We start from the raw sequence: 12,735 nt of genomic DNA, 5'->3' as shown, positions 1-12,735 counted from the left end.
CCGTTCTAAGTAAAAACTATCGTAGGGAAAGAGAGGAGTACTGGATACGCAGACTAGGTACTGCAATACCTTACAAATGCAATGACAACATCAAAAGTATAGGAAACCTTTCAAGCCAATATAACAATAACATAAATGTGATGAATTTATTTGACAAAAATCCAAGACGGGAAAGGAGTCATGGCCATTGTCACTATACGTCACCTAAGTTACATGATGTCTCCATAGATGGTCTCCTTCCTTTCATACAAAAACCTCTTGGACTTCATCACATTAGAACCAAACTTTATTCTATACCTCTCACTCTACTACACTCCCTTTACAAAACAAGTCTTGACACTCCTGTTTCTGACCCCACCTCATCATTATACAGACTTCTTGTCATCATTTTGGATATTGGTTTCCACAGACTCTTTAAACCAGTTTGTGTGAGAAGTCAAGATGAAGAAAAACGATCATTTCTTCCACTACCGTTTGTCAACAAAGGTATAGATGCAATTAATTTGGCTAACATCCTCCATCACAAACACGTTACCAACAAAATTCCCCCAAAGATCTTGCTAGCTATTTAGACCTGATAGAAAAGTGAAGAAGATCTGGCTATCTTGTTGGAATGGTGTGAGTCCCACACCAGAATAAGGTCTGCTGCTGCATATGCCTTCCGTGGGTTTTTATAGCCTTGTGGAAGGTTTATTTTAACTAATTTTTCCCTTCTTCTTGCCTCCTTCTCCTCCCAACCTTCTGTCTGCTTTTATATAGACAAACACAACACAATACGTGGAAGGACTTGTAAAGGCAGAATACTGATGGAATATGAATTCGACGGAAATGTCCACTCAAGCCAACTTCTTAAGTAAAATTCACTCCTACCTCTTTGGAGCTGTTGTGGGAAATGCCACATGCATTAAGATACATGTACCATCACAATGTGACTTTTCATCTTATGCTCCCTAAATGCACAATTCAACATGATTGTTTTATGTTTTGTTAAGACACATGACTCTGCTATCACTTTGATTAGGGTCCTGCAACACAAAGTGGTGGTTGACCTGTACTGATCACTCTGTCTGTCCGTCTGTGTCTGCATATGTCCGTTACAACCTTGTGTTCATGTTGAAACTGTTTTGTGGCATACTATGGACAATGGCCTATGACCTTGAACTTTGACCTTAAGGTCAAATTCCCTTTTTTTGGTGATAAACTCTTGTCCAGGCTGTAACTTTTGTATTTCAATGTGTTTTGATATTTGGGACTTGGGTAGATCACCTAATGATGATGTGTTGTGTGAAATGGATAGTGGCCTATGATGTAAACTGGTACCTTAAGGGCAAATTCCTATATTTAGGTGACACCTCGGGTCAGAGCTGTAACTTTTTTTCTCTTTTGATATCAGCTTTTAGTATTTAATGTGTGAGTAGATCACTTTATTGCGATTTGTCTCGCACTATGGAGGGTTGCCTGTGACCTTGAAGGTTTGATCTGTAGGTATATATGTTGTAATTTCATTTCAATGAATGCTAGTTATTTCTGATGTCAAATGCAATTAAGAGTTATCTCCCCTTAAATATGTATTTCATTCCATTATACCTTATTAATAATATAAAGTTTAAAAGCCAAATCAAGTGCAAAGTTTCAATTCTTGGAAATAACTTAATTAACATATTTTAGGGAAGGTACTCTAAATAATATGAAAATTGTGTACATACATATGTGCAAATACATTTTTAATCCGCTTAAATACTTTAATAAACTATTTAACTTCAAGTAAATCCAGTTATGTTTTATTTTAGCTTCTTTGTTGGATTTCTTAGCAACAGGAACAGATTTAGACTTTGGTTGCAGTTACTTGGCTGCTGGATCAGTACTAGTGAACGGATCATTTACAACCAGTTGAATGATTTTCTTTGCAAGTCTAATGCATTTAGGTGTTTAAGTTCTAGCCAAAGAAGGTTAGTCATAACCAGATTTTATTGACAATGTATTGCAATCACATAACAACCACTCACAATATTTTTAAATATCTATATAAAGTACTTTTTTTTTCCATTCTTGTCTATATTTTTCAGGGTAAATAAGTATCAAGTTTCTAGGTCATTATAGAAAAGCTTTCAATTGACACTAATGAGTGATAAAAATCTGTTGATTTGTCAACGGTTATATGCCTGACATGACTATGGTCCCGCCATGTTACCACTTCAGTGCTGTTTTGAACAAGAAATATGATTTTTACTTTAACATTGTTACCTATGTTGGTCTTGTATTATTATTACTATTATCCAAAGAGTTATGTGTTTAAAAGACTCAAGTTTCTCTTGGGTTACATGTGTTTAAGGACATTTGTCCTAAGTAGTTAGTACATGTATATCTAGGATTGTATACATGTATGTATTTGGAAGCAGGGTTCAAATAGGCACTAGTTTTAAGCCCTCTATTTCCGATGCACGACCACTGATGTACCATTTACTTAGTTCGTGGATGTACCATACTTTTCATTGGCTGGTATTGATGCTTCGTTTCCTTTATAGGTTGACCCGTCATTGAGTATGCAAAAAAAGTCCTGGACCTTTTGCACTAGAAACTTAACCCCCAAGAATGAACATGATTAACCTCACAAATTTGTACTTTAAAAAAAAAGAGCCGACAGAAAGATGCCAGATAATGCTTTCCAAATCGTAGAAATACTTTGGTTTAAGGAGGTAGACCTAGAGTAAGGGACACAACTCTTAAAAATCATTGGAACGTTTGTATTCAGCATTTTACATCAATCTTATGTAAGCATCTCATTAACTTGGATTCATTTTATTCTGCTTCAAACGAAGGCTTGAGAGGCTTGAAATTGAATATGATACAAACATATCACTGATTTCATGAGATTTCCCTAACCCTAGACCTACCTCCTTTATTTATAAACATTTTGCAAAGAGAGGTGTTCATTTATTTGTTATCTTTTTTTATTTCTGTCATGAAACATTGACATTAGCAGAGTTGCTGCAGGATCTAGTTGTCCCCTAATATGTAGTCCGGTCTCTTTTTGTGATGATCTTTGTGAACCCGATGTTTCTTGCTGCCTGATATTACTGTTCATCTCATACCTTCTATTGTGAGTAAACTCTCTGTCAACTTTAGTAGATTTATTTGTAACACAGGTACAGGATTTAGTTGTCCATATATATGAAGTTTGGTCTCTTTTTGTGATGATCTTTGTAAACTAGATGTTTATTGCTGCCTCATATAACTGTTCCTATCATACCTCCTGTTGTAAGTGAACTCCCCTTTGATCACTTTGTAAATTCTGAATCATTTATTTGCAGCACCTCGTGTCTTACTGTGGTTGTCGTGCCAGGTCTTTTGTTGTTCCTTTGTTGCCTTCCATGTTTTTGCTATGATGTAAAGTTTTCAGCAGTCTCACACATGGATAGGAATAATCAACACCTTTATAATGTGTCGTGTGGTACACATTTTATTATAGTTATATGTGTCGCCACTGTATTTCATCTTCAGAACTTGAGCAATATTATCTTTTCAATTTTGTCTATTTTCAGCACAGGGATGGTATTATGTCTTCATCTGCTAAACTTACATTCTTAAAACTAGTACCTTTTCACCATGAAAATGACTATTCTTGAACTGGTCAGCATTTCTAACATTGCAGCTTCCTGTCAGATCAGTTATGCCATGGTTGTGATGGGTATTACCATCAGCTCACATCTTGAAATATTTTTGTTGTATGATTTACCAACAAAATTTGGTATATATGATATTTGCCTGAAAAGGACATATTTGGACTGTGTGAGCTTATGTTATCACTGGCGTTTGTCATGATTTGTCCTTCTCCTTTGCTGTCTTTGTTTTCAAATCTTTTCCTTTGAGACCATGATTCTGATGAAGCTAATTTTAGGTCACCGTCAACCTTATTGATTAAGTAAGAAATTTTATATTCAACACTAAATGGCTGCCAAAACTTTAAATATATTGAGGTGTGGAATCACTTAACCTTGCTTATGTCTCGGAAATTTGCAGAGAAAGACTGAATGTGAAAAAAAAAGAATACATCAGGTTCAGAATCAAAAGTGCTAGGACTTTGATCTCATGGTAATTTTTCAGTAACAACTCTTATTAAAGCTCTTGTTAATTTGTGAAGTATGTATAGTGATATCATGTCTGTCTGTCTGTCTGTCCGACGATAGGTTATTATACCTCTATGGCTCCTAATAATTTGTCAAGTACATAAAGTGGTCTCCTGTCTGTCTGTCACACGTTAGTTTATTATACCCCTATGGCTCTCGTGAATTTGTCATGTATGTATAGTGATCTTGTGTCTCTCTGTCATTTTTTGGGCTATTATACCTCTATGGCTATATTTGTCAAGTATGGATAGTGATCTCATGTCTGTCTTTCTGTTTACTGTCTTCCGTTAGGTTATTATACCTCTATGGCTCTTGTTAATTTGTCAAGTATGTAAAGTGATCTCGTGCCTGTCTGTCTGTCACACTTTATGTTATTATACCTCTATGGCTCTTGTTAATTTGTCAAGTGTGTATAGTGATCGCGTGTTAGGTTATTATACCTCTATGGCTTTTTTGAATTTGTCAAGTATGGATAGTGATCTTCTGTCTGTCTGTCTGTCTTAAGAGAGTTTATTATACCTCTATGGCTCTTGTTAATTTGTCAAGTATGTATAGTGATTTCGTTTATGTCTGTCTGTCTCAGGTTAGGTTATTATACCTTTATAGCTCTTGTTAATTTGTCAAGTATGCTATTATACCTCTATAGCTCTTGTCAATTTGTCAAGTATGTATAGTGATCTCGTGTCTGTCTGTCTGTCACAGGTTAGGTTACTATACCTTTATAGCTCTTGTTAATTTGTCATGTATGTATAGTGCTCTTGTGTCTGTCTGTCTGTCACACTTTATATTATTATACCTCTATGGCTCTTGTTAATTTGTTAAGTATGTATAGTTTGTCAGTGATTTCATGTTACTTTTGTTGTCTATCTGTTACACGTTAGGTTTGGAGGTATGTTGATGCCTCTGGTTTATAGATAAGTGTAAATAGTGATGACATGTCAGTGTGTCTGTCACACTTAATGTTTGTAGGTTGTTTTTATACATTTGATTAATTGGTCAATTATGAACAATGATCTCATGGCAGTCTGTCTGTCTGTTACACGTTAGGTTTGGAGGTAGTATTTATACATTAGGTTGATTGGTCAAGTGTATAAAGTGATCTCATGTCAGTCTGTCTGTCTGTCACACTTAAAGTTTGAAGGTAGTTTTTATACATCTTGTTAATTAGTCATGTGCATTTCATGTTAGTCTGTCTTTCTGTGTTATGTTGAGTTAGGAGGTAGTATTTATACCTCTTGTTAATTAGTTTGGTGTATAAACAGAATTTAGACTTCAAAATTAGTTCCTTATAGACATTTGTTTGGTACAATTAAACAGATATGATGATATTTATATCCCATGCAACCAAGTTGTGAAGGGTATCATATTTTTTACCTGTCAGTCCATCATTAGTTTTCTATACTTTTTTTCTAAACACTTGCAGATGATCAGCTGATTGTTTGGTATGTGAGACTATCATCATGATAAACAGATTATGTTTAGGTTTTGTACTGCTGATTTTTACCAAAATAACTTGCCTTGGATTGAGCAAATTTTCAAAGTTTTTTTGGACTTTTTTTCTCAAAACTTACAGATATCGAGCTGATATTTGGTATGTAATTCTACCATGATGAGTATCTAAAGGTTTTTTTTCTGCTCTGCTGACTTTTACCAAAATTACAGGCCTTAGAATTAGCAATTTCTTTTAAATCAACAGTTTTCAGGACTTTTTTTAGGTATAAGAATCAAAATCTCACCCTTACTTCTGTATTAAGGTCATTAGTTCACTAATAACAGATTAGTGGTCAGTATTAGATATTTGTTCATTTATACAGATTTTATGCATGTACATGTAAATACAGCGTTCTTATTCTTGTTCATTTTCAGGACATCTGACGTTGAAGAATTTGTCAGATGGAATCAAAATCTGCTTTCATCTCAACTGTTCCATGTATATCTTGACTGTGTATATATCATCTTCCAGTACTATGTGCATGGGCTGTTTGAGATTATGGTATTTCATCATTATCGGAAGATTCAGCAACTGGGGACCTACAATAGAATTTCTTCTCTTCAATCTTCCAGAATGGATTTCTACTCTCCCTTTCTAAAGACAAATGTAACACCAGCTTGACCTCTTGAGTATTCTAAAATAAGACCAGCCAAACCCTTTTTTTCACACCAGCCTTACCCTCTTTTTTTAAGACCAGCCTAACCCTCTGTTTTTAAGACCAGCCCAACCCTTTTTTTTAGACCAACCTAACACTCTTTATTCAAGACCAGCATACCCATTTTTTTTTCAGACCAGCCTAACCCTTTTTTTCAAACCAGCCTAACCCTCTTTTTTAAGACCAGCATAACCCTGCTTTTTTATCACCAGCCTTACCCTCCTTTGTTTAAGACCAGCCAAACCCTGCTTTTTTTAAGACCAGCCTTTCCCTCTCTTAGTAAGACAAACCTAACCCTCCCTTTTTTTTAAAGACCAGAATAACCCTCTTTTTTTAAGACCAGTTTTAAGCTGCTGAAGGCACAAACGGAACTGACGATGGAATGTCACATTATTTATTTATGTATGAGCATAATTTTATTGAAATTACATGGTGAGAAATCTATCTAAACCTATATATTTCAAATTTAAAATTGGCTCAGTTAAGACTAGTATCGGTGGTTGGTTTTCTAAGGTTCCAAAATGTACATTTACACTGACATAAAGATCTTTAAAAAGTGTTTGGTTTAGACAGGTTTGACTGTATGTGAAACCATCTTAGTTTTGTGTCAAATAAACTTTTTTTTTAATGTGAAGTGAAAACTTTCTTGAATTACCTTCCTTAGACCATTTTTTAGCTTCTCTCAAATTCTCTTTTAATATTTACAATTATTATATTTGAAAACGTCTTATACAACCCAAGAAAAATTTAAGCCCAACACTGTATCCAGGTTAGGCCCTGAATCCTTTTTAATACTGAAAGGAAAGGGGGAGGGGTTGGATAATTTGGAGAAAAGTAATTTTCCAAATTTTAGCCAGCACTCCACAGTTTAGTTTAGTTTCCCACTTTTGGCTAGGGATGAAAAATGACATAAATGGAAACCGGTGGTTGCTATAGTGATTAAAAATGAAGAATCTATTGTTGATCAAACATTTTCTGAAAAAAGGGGACTTTTGGAAGTATTTTGCAATGTTTTATATATTTTCAATGTTGAAGGGGCTTTTTTTCAATGACAATTTGACTTCATTGTGAAAGTGAAAGTAAGTCAATTTTTCACCATGCTAAATTTAATAAGTGGATTACAAGGTGAAATAGCTCAAAATCTAACCGGCGATGCCCATATGAGGAAGGGGTTTTCGAAGGAAAAAGTTTGAACAGTTTCAGGGGATGAAATAAAAATTGCAGATATTTTGCGGGAAATTTGATATTTTTAAACCTGATTTTATGAACTTTTTTTGCAAATTTTCGCATATTTTTGCATGGTTTCTATGGTAACCCTATATGCTGTGGGTAATTTTTTTCCAGAACATTTTTACTGCATCCTGAAGGCCTTGGCTAGAGCTATTTCTAGATATATAGATTTACAGATGCTTGACATTTTTTTAAAGTGATAAATGTTACAAAGCATCAGATTACAAGACCAAAATTAGGCAGTTCTACAATACTGTGGAGTGCTGGCTTAGCTATTTCTTCTCTTCTTTTTTCTCAAGCATTGACAGAAAAAAAAAATTATGAATTTATACTTCCCTGTTACTTTACAATGGAAATTTACAAATATTAATAGATGGCCTTGTTAATTGCCCTTTTTTTCAACCCGAGATCTTAATATCGGCGGATCAGACAAACTCAATCAAGGGCTGATAACAAGGACAATATTAAAATGGCTGTACATATACTGTTTATCACATACATGTTTTTACCAGTAATGGATTATTTATCAATTTTTCTTTTTTTGGACAGAAAATTATAAAAGACTAGCAGATAAATGATATGGTCCATTCTATTATGTTTTTACTGAGTATTCTCTGTGTTTATAGCAGAATCACTCTTCATTATGACAGGTAATTATTGTTTATCACCAATTCAGCATAAAACTAAGAAAGAAGAAGTGCGTAGAATAAAAGAAAACACTTTATTCAAAAAATTGAATTTTGCCTCAACAAGGTATAAATAGTAGCCAAAAATACAAAAATGCTTCAGTGTATTTTTTGGCGACAAGAAAATTCGGAAATGGGAGGTATAGGGGTACCTGAAAATCATAGTTTGGTTGAGTAATGGGGGTGGGGGTGCACAGGGATTATATCAGTTCACTTGCTATAGGTCCATGTTCCTTGTACCAATTGTTAGGCACACACCATTTTTGTACTGAGGGGGGAGGCTTGGTTTGTTATGAAAAAATTAAGCTTACTCCAAATTTTAGCCAAAAGTATTTTACTCAGTCATTGATTAAAAAAATATTAATATTGTTTAATATTTCCACCACCTCAACAATGTAGATATTCAAGTATAATTTTTAACTACGGCTGCAGCTGAAAAAAGAAATACTTTTTGTGCCCGGGCAAAAATTAACTCAACATTAAATCTGAGCAGGACAATGCTTGATTAGAATGCAGAGGTCTAAACAGTTGGGCCAAAATTTTACACGCTTTTCAATCTTGATACAGATCTCAATTTTAATAGCTATTAGACAGGAAAAGAACTTGATCAAAGTCCTTGTTTTGCCCTTTGTTCTCCAGTAAGTACAACCCCCACAATCAATCCTAGCCTTTCTTTTAAGGATGTGTATGTCACCTTGATGTACATTTATAAGATCCATTCATCTTTACTCAAGCTATTATCTGCAAAACAGGAAAATGTTTGTTTCTGATCCCTCATTGGTAATCAGTTCAAGTTGAAACTCCTACAATCAATCCCAGGCTTTCTTTAGTGGTTTAATTTCATGAAGATCCATACACTCAATTTATACTCAAGTTATTGTTCAAACATGAAATATCTACATATGACAATAACAAAACTGACGACAGCATGATATCATTACTCCACCGCAGTCAACAATGACGAAACTGACTATAGCATGACACCATTATTCCATCACAGACAACAATGATGAAACTGACTATAGCATGATAACATTATTCCACCACAGACGGCAATGACAAAACTGATGACAGCATGATACCATTTTTCCACAGCAGACGACAATGACGACACTGATGAGAGCATGGTACCATTATTCGACCACAGACAACAATGAAGAAACTAACTATAGCTTAAACCATTTTTCCACGGCAGAGAACAATGACGAAACTGACGATATCATGATACCAGTACTCGACGGCTGACGACAATGATGAACTGACGACAGCGTGATACAATTATTCCACCGCAGACAACAATGACGAAACTGACGACAACATGATATGAATATTACACTGCAGTCAACAATGATGAAACTGACTATAGCATAATACCATTATTCGACGGAAGACGACAATAATGAACTGACTAGAGCGTGAGACCATTATTCCACTGCAGTTAATTATCTGTTTCAAACTTTCCTAGTGTAAAATGTTGTTATTCAAGTGAAACTGAAAGAAACCCTCTTTAATAAGGTCTCCAACATGGACCTCTTTAGTAGATACAATCGGGAAGACATGAAACATATCATCATCAGATGGTAGCGATAAATTGGACACATCTTGACAAAACATCAAGATCACACTTGAACAGCCCTTTCATGGACACTAGAGTGAAAGCCAAGCAGAGATAACATGGCATCATACCATTGTGTTGGAAATGCGCAAAATTAACCCCTCATGGGAACAGCTTCAGAAAATGGCAAGAGACAAGCAAGGACATTTAAACTAGCCCCTCAGGGCAAACAAAAAGAGATTTTCGTAAAATATGCTTTATTTTTCTACATTAGTAGTCTGAATACTATAACAAGACAATTTACACAAAAAATATCAGATTTGTTTGGTTTAGAAGTAAAATTCTGGATACATGAAAAATTCAAGAGCAATAACTCTTCTCTTCTAAAGTTAAATTCAATCAGACTAATTATGGAGGACTGCAATGGCTTGATAATATTTCACAGTAATTTTGAATTGAAAGTATCTAATTGACACATGATCAAAATTGACATATATGTTTTACTACGTTGTAGCATTGAAAAAAAAATTAAGTGGTAAATGTTGTTAAAATATTGTAATAAAGTCTACAAAAAAGAATAAACAAACAAAAACAAACCAACAAAAAAAAAAACAACATAAGTCCCCACTATGATAAAAAAATCTTGATGATTCAAACTGAAACAAAATCCCTTAGAACTATGCTTTGATCTCTACATCAATGTGGATTTGTTCAGAATTATTTTTTAAGAGAATGTTCGAAAACTAAATTTTTGACGGAATTAGCTGCCCAGGAAATGTTACTTTTGTGTGCATTTTAGTGAGATTATAACTCACCTTACCAAAATAATTTGAAAAATCTTAACTTTTTCTTTGATTCTGACAGTACAAATAGTCAAATTACACTTGCAAAACTACTGCCTGATTCTTACAGAAACTGACATTTAGTACATTCATTACATAATTCTTAATAGAAAGAGATACAGTGTAACTAGAAAAAAATAAGCAAGCTCATTAAGAGAATTCCCTGCTTTGAATAGGAAAAATGGAAAAAAACAAAAAAGGGGTGCACAATGGCATACATTAACAAATAATCCGTGAAAGTAACATCAACTTCCAATTAGCAGTCACAGAGGTGTTGCGGATTTGAAGAGCCTCCCAACCCCCCCCCCCCCCACCCCAACCCTCATTGCCCGACAAATTTTGCATCAGAAAAACCCAAAGTTCATTCAGATGGAAAAACAAAATAAGAGGTGGCATCACGTAATAAAAAATCTGTGAAAGTTCCATTGAATTTTACATGTACATTCAGTGGTTTCAAGGGAGTTGTAGATTAGAATAGAACTGACGAAAGGACACCATGATCACTAAATATGTGACGTACATTTGTACATGTATATACCCCTTTTCAAGTGCACTGTGGTGGGGTGTATGACATATGACATAACCTACATGTGTATACCCCCTCTCAACAGAAGAAAAACAAAACAAATACATATACATATATATAAAATGTATAAATCTTCTATACATCAACGAAAAAAGCTACATTGTAAATAAAATATATAAAAAAATATACAAAATGAAAAGCATATATTTGCCAATTTGTTTACATTATACATGAAAGTTCATTTCTGCTCTTGAAAACACCAAATTGAAAATTTACATTCATGAAAATGGTAATACCTAGTGAATTAGAACTCACCAGTATTTCAGCTTTGTCATTATTATTATTTTTTTTTTACAAAACTAAGTGTTCTATAATTACTTATAGTTCCTTAAGTACATGTATGTGATTTCTAAAATTTTAACTTTGAAATAAAAAAAAATCTTCCACCTTAAAAAGTAAATTGAGAAAACAAACATTGTATGCTATAATTAATTCAGGCCAAACAAATCAGTCTTGTTTCCAGACTCGGTCAAACCCTATTGTTAAATGAAATAATTTTATTAATTTCATTCTTCAACATCCTGAAGACCAATACTTATTAATAAAGAAATATAAAACAATTTCCAAAAAATCATTCATTTTAATAAATGAACTAATTTTGTTTTAATTTTTTTTTAAAGATTTTTAATTAAGTTAATTACAAAATGTATTACATGTATGAAACAGATAGTTAACTAAGTCAGTAAATTAAAACATGTTTGTGAAAGTACTTCTTATTAAAAAACTAATCTGAACTAATTATAAAATATAGGTATAAGTGTTAACATAATTACAGTGGCGGATCCAGAGATTCAGGGTGTAATCCCAACCCCAGAATATTTTTTTAATTTTTGCTATCTATGGACCTTAATGAGCAAATAATAACGTGGCACCCCCCTTTTTTCCAAATTTCTCCATCCACCCCTGTTAGTGCTACATGTAAATATATAAAATCAAATACGCATACATATATATTTACAACAACTGACAAAAAAATCAACATTTTATACATAAATCAATGAATTGAAGATTTCTATTTATTATTGAAGTTGCAAGTACATGTAATCACTGTTGAAGGTAATTTAATGCCGTTAGTAGTATCTTTCAGTAATATATACGTAAAATCATATTTCAAGAAAAAAGATAGAAAAAATTCAGAAATAAATCAATCGTTTAAAAAAAATTCCATTTAAGTGGAAGCAAGGAAGACTAACTTGTATAAGGAGATCACGTTGCCAAAAAATATTTATTATTGTTTTAAATGAAGTAATTTTTAAAAACCTTAATACTGGGTATGAATAAATCATTAATACATGTACTTAATTTTTCCACACTAATATTTTGGTGTTGTACATGTATGGTGTTAGATATTTACACAAAGCAATACTACATGTAGTATTAGAATTTTTTGATTTCATAATAATATCTTAATGTGCTTATTGTTCTCAGTTTTTAAATAAGAAAAATCCGCTTATTTAGAAACGTGAAAATGCAACTGCATACAACAAAAGGCTTCAATTATTTTCAATGATGGCACATCTATATAGATACATGTAAATACTCTTTACCTTTAGTAAAAGAAA

This window comes from Perna viridis, chromosome 15 (assembly GCF_037379345.1).
Source record: "Perna viridis isolate PV_CMFRI_1.1 ecotype Kerala chromosome 15, ASM3737934v1, whole genome shotgun sequence".
NCBI classification, from domain to species: Eukaryota; Metazoa; Mollusca; class Bivalvia; order Mytilida; family Mytilidae; genus Perna; species Perna viridis.
This window is presented reverse-complemented; position numbering follows the sequence as displayed.